General features: G+C 46.8%; 1 pseudogene; it reads right to left on the bottom strand.

Annotated features, from left to right (window-relative positions):
- Nucleotides 1-1,827: 1,827 nt before the first annotated feature.
- On the bottom strand, nucleotides 1,828-1,983 carry LOC110595955 (annotated as a pseudogene).
- Between the last annotated feature and the right edge of the window lie 4,106 nt (nucleotides 1,984-6,089).

Here is a 6,089-nt window from a genome sequence, read left to right as displayed (position 1 = left end):
GGCTGAGACAGGAGGATCGCTTGAGACCAGGCGTTTAAGACCAGACTGGGAAACACAGTGAGATTCCGTCCCGACAAAAAATTATCCAGGTATGGTGGTGTGTGCCTGTAGTCCCAGCTACTTGGGAGACTGAGGTGGGAGGATTGCTTGAGCCCAAGAGATGGAGGTTGCAGTGAGCCAGGATTGCGCCACTGCACTCCAGCCTGGGTGACAGAGTGAGACCTTGCCTCCAAACAGTAACAATAAACACACACACACAGGGCCGGCCTAGCTGAGGGGCTGGGGCGATGGGCAGAGCCCTGCCTGCTCTCACCTTGCCCAACACACCTCCTCTTCTTCCGGGTAGCAACTGAGAACTCTCAATGGATCCCCTTGGTTGAAATACAGGGTGAAAATCACTAGTGGTCAGTGATGCTCTGGGCAATGTTTAGCAACGAGCTTTGGGGGAGGGGTGCTGATTCCAGTGGTGTAAATATGACGACCACCTGGCTGAATTCAAGTTTACCGAAGTCACATCAATAAATGCAGATTGGCCAAGAAATTGCATGCCATATAGTAAAGCAACTATGAAGAAATGAGTCTTGAGTGTTTATTACCTTGGTTTTTAATATGGTTTATTTGATTGTAAGTTTATATAATTCAGGTTTTTGAGAATGGCTATGTTTTATAATCAGCTTATTAAATTCCTGAAAATGTAACAGTCGGTTTTTGCAAATTGGTTTCTAGGATACCACTGTCAAGGACCTTTTTAGCTCTAACATTCCAAATGTTTCTACTAAGGCACAAGTCGTTTGAAGCCAGGAGGGGCCCAGTGGAATGGTCCTAGGAATTTGGGAAGTGTACTCACAAGTTAAAAAAAACAAAACAAAACATGTTCTCAGTGTAACATCCAGCACAGAGAAAAGAACTTGGAAAAAACCAAAACAAAACACAAACCAATAACAACAAAAAAACAGGTAGCCAGTCAGTAATAGGACGACCCAATGAGGCGATGACCCAGTTTGCCCTTGGTAGTTCTGCACTTTGAGTTATTTTCTTCTGTCAGTACTGGGGTGGGCTTATACCCATCCAACCACATTCTATCATCCAGTCTCCAAGTGGGCTGGGGCCACCAACTGTGCTGATACCAGTGGAAACAAATATCAGTAATGTACTCAGTTAGTGCATTAACTAACTTTATTTTATTTTTTTGTAGAGATGGGAGTCTCACTATGTTCCCCAGGCTGGTCTTGACCTCCCAAAGTGCTGGGATTATAGGCATGAACCACCATGCCCAGATAATAATTTTTTTTTTTTTGTAGAGACAGGGTCTTGCTATATTGACCAGGCTGATCTTGGTCTTCTGGGATCAAGTGATCCTCCCACTTTGGTCTCCCAAAGTGCTGGGATTATAGATGTGAGTCACCATGTCCGGCCTAGTTAACTAACTTTAGAGAGGTTGCAACAGGGACTTCATCTGATGACCCAAGCTGATGACAAGTGATAACTCAGGCAGGCCAAGAGGCCCACGTAGGCCCTACCAGGACCTCCAGGCAGCATGATCACACTGCCATGGGTGGGTATGATCTTACTGTAAGATTGCTTATCACTCCTCCTGGCTACTAACTCCCTTCTGGTAGAATCAGTGTTTAATTCATATTTTTTTTTCAGACAAAAGGTTTCATATTTATTACTGAGCCATCCCACTAGTGCAGAGCACATAAACAAAAAATCACATCCCAATTAAACATGCCTGACTTCTCGACTGTGGAGATTTTCAACTTGATAATGGCAAGAGGACAGTGACCATGATTCAGCATAAACATGTGCCACCTCATGTGCGATTCCTTATAGACCCAACATGGTTCTTCTCCAATGTCTCCTCTTGGAGTTGTACCGGATTTTATTACCAGTTTTCATCTGGATCCATGGGGGAATGGAATGATTTTGCTTCTGTTTCTTGGCCAGGAATCGCTTGATCCTGAAAGTCTTGTGAGAAGACATGGCGAGTAACGGAGTCCACCACGCACACCACAATGGCGGAGAAAGGAAGAGATAATTCATAGTTTTGTCCTTCCACACTTCCCAGAGTTTTTGAGAATATCTTGAGTGTTTAATAGCCAGGTAGTTAAGAGCATGGATTCTGAGCCAGACACTCTGGGACCAAAAATTCTAGTTCTGTCATTTATAAGCTGTGTGACTGTGGGCAAGCTACTTGACTTCTCCGAGTCTCAATTTTATTCTCTGCAAAATATGGATAATAATAGTACCTACATCACAGCATTATTGGGAAGATTAAATTAGTTTTATACATATCAAGTACTGAAAACAGTACTTGGCACACACAACATGCTATTTCTTTCTTTTTTTTTTTTTTGAGTCGGAGTCTCACTCTGTCACCCAGACTGGAGTGCAGTGGCCGCTCCCGGCCACCGCAGCCTCGAGCTGCTGGGCTCTGGTGATCCTTCCGCCTCAGCCTTCCGAGTAGCTGGAACTAAAGGCGCGCGCTACCACGCCCGGCTAATTTTTGATTTATTGTAGAGATGAGGTCTCGCCAAGTTGCCCAGGCGGGTCTGGAACCCGCGGGCTCAGGCAATCCACTCACCTCAGCCTCCTGAAGGCGCGGGATTACAGGCTGAGCCACCGAGCCCGACAGAACATGCTATTTCAATACAGTCATTATTATGTTGTTATTGCATATAGTATATTCATATTATAATGTGATAGGTGAATCAATGCAGGTGTCCAAACACATTATCTAGGACCTTTTTAGTTTCAACACTCTAAATGTTTCTACTAAGGTATAAGCCATTTGAAGCCGGGAAGGGCTCACACCCGAAGGAAGGGCCTGAATGATGTGCAGTGGGATTCCTCCAGAAAACAAAGGCCAAGTATGGACTTATAATAAGTATAATACAAGAACAGTAGTAACTCTGGTTAGCATTTACGGAATTTTTAAAATGCACTTTACACGCATTATTTTATGAACTCCTCATAAAAATCCTAACAGGAAGGAACCACCATTCACTGTATGACACAGATAAGAAAACCCAAGCTTGTGGAGGGTGTCTGTATCCTCCCAAAATTCACATGTTGAACCCTGGATGGTGGTAGTTAGAGGTGAGGCCTTTGTGGCAATTAGGTCATGGGGGCAGAACCCTCAGGAATGGAGCAAGTGGTCTTGTGAGAGACAGTGGAGAGATTCCCTCAGCCTTTCGACCATAGGAGGATACAGCAAGGAAACAGCGGTCTATGGACCAGGAAGTGGGTCCTCACCACACGCCAAGTCTGCCAGCACCTTGATCTTGGACTTCCAGCCTCCAGAACTGTGAGTGGTAAATGTCTGCTGCTTCTAAGGTGCCCAGTCTAGTTTCCCAAGGTCACACGGTGAGCAACTCAACTGCAGGTCCTATAACTCCAGTGCGTGAGCTCCTAATCGCTGGCCGGTATAGCTGTCCCCGCAGCCCTGAGCACCCGCCCACTGCCACTCTGCCTGGCCATCTCTCCATCCTCCTGCCCAGCCAGACATACTTTCTGTCTGCAGGCTTCTCCAACTGTCCCCCTTAGAACGAGGCACCTAGCTCTCCTGCTTGTGAGGATATGACCTTAGACTCGCTTTGCCTGTGTCTCACAGGTTCTCTTTCAACTCCTTCTTTGAGAAGGAAAGTCTTTTCACATCTCTCCTTTGCTTCTGACTTGGCAACACCAAGAAATCTCAGTGACTGTTACCAATTATTGAGCACCACGCGCTTTATATGTATTATTTTCCTTAATTCTCACAATGATCCTGTAAGGCAGATACAATTCCTGGTTCCATTTTCCAGATGAGAAAACTGAGGCTAGAAGCAGTTAAACAACTTGCTATTTAGCTAGCTAAGGATCACAGCTGGAATTCTGCTTAATCTTGAGCCCATGTTCTTTTTTTGTGTGTGTGTTGGAGTCTCACTCTGTCGCCCAGTCTCACTCAGTCACCCAGGCTGGAGTGCAGTGGCACTCTCACAGCCACCCCAGCGTCCATGGGCTGGTCTCCAGCGATCCTTCCACCTCAGCTTTCCAAGTAGCTGCAACTATAGGAGAGCCTGTGTTCTGAATCACATCTGTTTTTAATCATGTTTCATGCCTAAATAGACACTGGACAAAGGAATGAGTTTTAATTCAGCCTCTACCAAGCCTCCCAGTGCTGTAAGGGGCTTAAAGAAAACCAATGAGAAAGAGGATGTCTGGAGACTTTGTGAGATCTGGGTTAAATTCATGTCCAGCCTAAGACACCACCCTCAAGCCCTATGACCCAGCCAATTCCTGCTGAAAGTTGCCCTATGAGTCCATCAGAGTTCTCCAGAGACTGTGCTTGAGTGTCTGGTGTGCTCAAGACTGCTAGCCCAAGCGCCAGGGACATTATGTATTTATTTATTTTGAGTCGAAACCTCACTCTGTTGCCCAGGCTGGAATGCAGTGGCACAATCATGGCCACCCCAACCTGGACCCACTGGGCACAGGCCATCCTTCCACCTCAGCCTCCCAAGTAGCTGGAACTACAGGCGCATGCCACCATGCCCAGCTAACTTTTTTATTTATTGTAGAGACCAGGTCTTGCCATATTGCCCAGGCTGGTCTTGAACCATGGGCTCAGGCAATCCTCTCGTCTCCACCTCCCAAAGTGCTGAGAATACAGGCATGAGCCACTGCACCCAGCTGTGTCAAGGACTTTAAATTGGGTATAACAGGTTGGGCACAGTGGCTCACACCTGTAATCCCAGCACTTTGAGAGGTTGAGTTGGGAGAACCACTTGATCCCAGAAGTTCAAGACCCACCTAGGCCACATAGCAAGTCCTTGTCTCTACAAAAATATCAAAAAATGAGCAGGGTCTGGTGTCACGTGCTGGTTGTCCCAGCTCCTCAGGAGGCCGAAGCAGAAGGATCATCTGAGCCCAAGAGTTCAGGGCTGTGGTGAGCCATAATCGTGCCACTGCACTCCACCCTGGGCAACAGAGTGAGATTCCAATTAAAAAACAACAACAACAACAACAACAACAACAAAACAAAACATAAAATGGGAATAATGGGAAATTCAACTGAACCAAGCCCTACTCTAAGCAAACACCCTCGACATCTCAGTCACCTGGTCTCAATAAGGTGTGTGAAGTAGGGTGTTGAGTTAAAGTCAGCTGAGAAACATGCAAAGGAGTTTTTTTTGGGGGGGTGGGGGGTTGGAGTCTCATTCTGTGGCCCAGGCTGGAGTGTAGTGGCACAGTCACGGCTCACTGCAGCCTCAACCTCCTGGGCTCAGGTGATCCTCCCACTTCAGCCTCCCAAGTAGCTGGAACTACAGTCACACATCACCATGCCCGGCCAATTTTTTTATTCATTGTAGAGATGAGGTTCACTATGTTGCCCAGGCTGGGGCAGTCCTCCTGCCTCAGCCTACCAAAGTGCTGAGATTATAGGTGTGAGCCACCATGCCAGCTCACACAAGTGAGTTCTACAGGAGAGGTGACACAACCTCGGCCTGCAGGAGCCCTGCCTGCTCAGGAATGTTCAGCTCCTTTAAGAGCATCTCCAGAGCAGCTTGCTGGAGAAGGCAAATGTGACCTCAAGCTCAGAGAGGAGGGTGTTGGAGACTGGGAGACAAAAAGCATCCTCAGCGTGCTGCCGAGACCTGCAGGGGAAGTTTCCTAGACAGGGCAACTAGATTTTACAAAAGTTAAACACACGTTTTCCTTGGTACAGATGCAACACCTGCCCACGGCAAAAAAATCAGAAAGCAGAGACAAGCAAAGAAAGAAAATGAAAAAATACCCACCTCCAGTCTCGCCCACCCAAAGACAACTTCTGTCAACACCCTCAACACCTTGACAACCAGAATTTGCAGTAGGGAACGAGCCAAGCTGGAACACAGGTCTGATGTGTGTGTGTGTGCACGCGCGTGTGTGTGGCTGGGCACAAAGTTTTATTATTTTATTTTATGTTATTTTATTAATTTTATATTTTATCTGAATAGAGACCAGGTTTCGCTATGTTGCCCAGGCTGGTCTCGAGCTCCTGAGTTCAAGGGATCCTCTTGTCTCAGCCTCCCAAAGTGTTGGGATTACAGGTGTGAGCCACCGTGCCC

Source organism: Carlito syrichta, unplaced genomic scaffold (assembly GCF_000164805.1).
Source record: "Carlito syrichta isolate Samal-C Ts95f unplaced genomic scaffold, Tarsius_syrichta-2.0.1 Scaffold305593, whole genome shotgun sequence".
NCBI classification, from domain to species: Eukaryota; Metazoa; Chordata; class Mammalia; order Primates; family Tarsiidae; genus Carlito; species Carlito syrichta.
Note: the sequence above shows the minus strand (reverse complement) of the source record. Positions and strands in the feature narration are given on the sequence as shown.